Source organism: Thunnus thynnus, chromosome 6, assembly GCF_963924715.1.
Source record: "Thunnus thynnus chromosome 6, fThuThy2.1, whole genome shotgun sequence".
In the NCBI taxonomy this organism is placed as follows: Eukaryota; Metazoa; Chordata; class Actinopteri; order Scombriformes; family Scombridae; genus Thunnus; species Thunnus thynnus.
In genome coordinates, this window is record NC_089522.1 from 4,003,731 (window position 1) to 4,007,969 (window position 4,239).

The following is a 4,239-nucleotide window of genomic DNA, read 5'->3' on the forward strand; positions in this document are numbered from 1 at the left end:
TATGCCTGAGACAGAACCCCCACACTGAGTCTCCCTCTGCCCGGTCTTCAGTACATCCTCCCAGACCAACCTAACAGACAACATCTTCCTTCTACCTTCGCCCACATCCATTCATCTATGCTCAACATTCAATACCTCCCGAATTCCAATTCCAAAATATCCGATCTTGCTGAATAATACCTTCTAGAAGAAACTACAGCAATATTAAACATTTTATGGTTATGTTTAGGCACTGGCAGCACTCAGGAAAGATCGTGGTCTTGGTTTAATACAGAAAAAAATCCACAATGACTTGACTGTTTATTAACATTTTAGCCAACAACAACAAGATCTTTCACTAATCAGAACCAAAGTGTTTTTGTTGCCCAAACCTGATGTGGCGATACGAGGGCTGATACAATATTGTGGGTAAAGATTTAAGTTTATGAAATTTGACAGTAAAACCAACAACGCCACCCTGGGAATTTCACCCAGGGAATTTTAAATAAATATAAATGGTAATGGAAAGGCACGCAGGTAAGTAATACAAAGAAGGGCAGGAGACGTGGTTCAATGTTTAACAAATATTTAACAAATTTATTTAGTTGGTCACAATATGTTAAAAATTACTTAAAAGAGAACTAAAGTGCTAACACTCTGCTCCAGTGCTGAGGCTTGCCAGCAGTGAGGGGAAAACTGGGGGAAGGAAGTCCAAATTAAAGGAGCACCCCACTCGTACGTGGCATACAGCAAAAAAATGAAGTGCAAAGAAAACCAAAATCCAGGATCACACAACACTGTCACCACCGTTGGCTCTCAGCGACTGAAGGGAGAGGGGAGAACACAGTCAGTAACACAATATGTACTTACAAAAAAAAAATCATAAAAACAATTAATAACAAATGTCCTAACAGAAAATACTAACAGCCTGGAGCTGAAACTCAAATAGAAATTAGGAAACAAAAATCATTAAACTATTTCATGACTGGTAACAAACCAAAAGAAAACAAACAAAAATAGTAAGCAAAGAAACAGGGTCTCCTGCCAGAGATACTAAATCAAATGGACATAATCATTCAATTAACATGAAAACTAAATGATAAATGACCAACCAATTAATTCCAAAAAATATACAATACACTCAAAGAAAACATAAAATTACCTGATCCCATACAACACCCCCACACACACACTCCAGCCAGTTAGTGTGTATGACCATTCATCCACCCTGTCGGTCCTCACAAACACCCACTCACCCACACACACAGTCCTGACTGGGCAACTGCCGCTGGAGCCGGCCGCTCTGGGACAAAGACCGGGGGGCCGAGCAACTTGAAGAAAACAGTCACAATAGCAAGCGAAGCAGGAAGTGGCGAGTGAAGCAGAAAGCAGCGAGCGAAGCAGAGGGCAGCATGCACCACAGCTATAATCTATGTAGCAGGGCGACAGAGCAGTCCCAAGCAAAACAGCCACCGCACACCGAGGGTAGGCAAAGCAGCAGTGTTCCTGCACTTATCTTACTGTCCAGAGTTCAGCCACAGGTCCCGATCAGGAAGCGTCCTCCCAGTGAGGAGAAAGACGACGAGGCTCTGCACCTAACCGGAGCATCTGTGGTGCGCCAGTGATGTGTTCAGGATCCGCTATAAAAAAAACATACAGGTAAGGTGTTCAATACCTGGGCTAATAGGCTATTGTTATAGCTAAATGAAGACATTAAGTCCATACCTGAGTGCTTTACTTGCTTATGGCAAAACAATGGAGCTCATCACAATCATCTTAGCCACCATGGACCACTTCAAACAGAGGTGAGCTGTTTAATATGCAGGCTAACAAGAGCTAAAGCAACAAGCTACAGACAATGCAGCCGCGTACCTACCCGCATGGAGAGCAGAGGATGGAGTGAAAGGCCAGAAAGTGGGAGGGCCTTCGAGCCAGGAAGTGAGAGGGTGAGGGAGAGACACAGCCTCCTTTTATCCCCTCGCCCTCTGCACTGATAGGCTAATGCACCAGGTAAAGTACAGAACGACTTTTTATCCAGTTCAAGCCACTTTTTAAAGTTATACTTTTTAGATCTTGGTTGCTTTTAAGAATCTCTTTTAACTGGACAAAGAATTTTATTCATTGTACACCTGAATTTTGACTATTTTGAAGGACAGTGGCAGTGAAACCATAAAGAAGAAGTCAGCCTTATATCGTGCGCCATTGCTGTGTGGAGGAAACTTCTATGCTGCTAGTTTGGCTCCCAGCAACAAAAATGCCCTGAAGGAGGAACACTGAAGGGATACTGAATTAAACTAAAATTGATTTATTTATTTATTGAATGGGACAGTATGTAGTTTGAAACATTAAAGATGCACTGCACCAGAGTTAGCTTGAAGCTAATTTGCAGCTGTAGTCCCCGACAAAAAACATACAACAGCACAACAACAAACAGTAAAAAGCACCCCCCCCCCCCCCCCCCACCCAAAAAAACCCCACACAGAACACACCATACAAAATACAAACTACAAAGCTACACACAGCACATCACATACACCCACAATGTCAATTAGAAATAATGTAAACTAAACTCAGCTGTGTGACTCAATTGTCTCTCTGTTTTCAGCCACATGGATCATCTAAAGCCAGACTGCCTACAACACTCTAGTGGAGGAGAGACCTCTGAAATCAATTCCTCCTGTCATTTTCATCTCTATTATCTGCACATCATTAATAGTGAGTGAATATTGGACTTACAGTCATCAGCGCTGCTTTATTTGGAGGCCAATACCAGCTGGAAGATCCTGATGGTTAAAACCCTGCTCCAGTAGCTCAAGTGTTTTGGCTTTCATCATGATGGCTTCTGCTGAACTGTCCTGTCCATGTCATCCATGACGTTCTGCACCGTCAGTTCCAGATCACCTCCCGTCTCCGGCTGGCTGTTGTGGAGCTACTTGTAACTGATGACAGGCTCCCTTCTGTCCCTGTGCCATCCCTCAGGGACACAGTGCCCTCCACCTCCTGGACCATGGCACCAAAGAGTTCAAGTTCCTTGCCCCTTTTCCCTGATCCTCCCTGACACTCCACCTTTTCAGCCACTTTGGTCCACTTCAGGGACTGGATGAGGATGAAAATGGGCCGCCGCAAACTCCCACTCAGCTCCAGTTCAGGTCATCCTTTTGGTCCTCCGTTGTGCAAAATGGCAGTGCAGGTACTGGATTTCTCACAGAAAGCGCACCTCTCTCTCCAGCAGTACCACAAACTCCCGGACCGCCTCTCCTTCCCGCAAGTGCTGCCAAGTGACTCCCTCACCTGCTCCCTCCATCTCCCCCAGTCCCCCTCTGCAGTGCTACTGCAGCTAGCACAGCTAAAGCTAGCAGCCTCCTCTTTCCACCTCCAGAATATATCCTCATGGGTGATTCCACGGTTAGATCCGTCGCTATCCCAAATGGCATTACATACTCATTCTCAGGTGCAAAAGTCGTTGATATTCTCACTCATATCCCTGCCATCATTGAGAATCACCCATCTGCCCACATCGTGATTGTACATGCGGGCACATCAGGTGCAGGCAATCAATTCATCTCCAGAAGCATTATAAATTCCTAGCGGTGATGATTGCAGGCCTTGGCAAAATTTGCATATTTCAGGTTTAATCCCGACCCTCTGAAGGAGCTCAGAGATGTTGTCTCTAAAGTGCTGATCAGTGGTTATGTAACTTTTGCTTAGCATGCAGTTATGGATATATTAGCCACTTCGACTCATTCTGGAAGATCTTTACAAATGTGATAATCTCCAACTCAACAACAAGGGAATTCTAGTCCTGGTCACAAAGTTCGCCTGCCATCTATCCAGTCTTGCAGTCTGACGCCATGCTACTGTTACTGTAGCTTCGGCAAATAAAACTGGACTTCCCCGTCTTGATTTGCAGATCAATACTAAAATCGACCTGTATCCTGCTGCCTATATTCCCCCTAGCTCACTCAAAACTACCATCCCGGTAGTTTGCTCTTCTGTTCATCCCATCCATGTAATTGTAAATTGCAGATCACATAGACAGCGAGCAACCCAAGATTGGCAGCTTCTGGGTCAGAGCACTTCTCACTTTTCTAGAAAGCCCCATAAGAGAGCAAATATGGGCAATGTACTTCCTATTTGCTGTATCCCCATTGTCTCCCCCACTGCTCACTCACCAAAAAACTTTGGTCTCTCAAACAAATTTTTTATCATTAGCGATTTTATTGTCTTTAATAATCTGGACTTTTTTATGATCACTGAGAC

General features: G+C 44.3%; 1 long non-coding RNA gene across 1 annotated transcript; it reads right to left on the reverse strand.

The window, feature by feature from the left end:
• Positions 1-548: 548 nt before the first annotated feature.
• LOC137185314 (uncharacterized) lies at positions 549-2,225 on the reverse strand. The gene is made up of 4 exons (XR_010928825.1): positions 1,856-2,225; positions 1,705-1,772; positions 1,501-1,619; positions 549-802 (listed from the first exon to the last, which is right to left on the reverse strand). It is a non-coding gene; the product is annotated as an uncharacterized lncRNA (long non-coding RNA).
• Between the last annotated feature and the right edge of the window lie 2,014 nt (positions 2,226-4,239).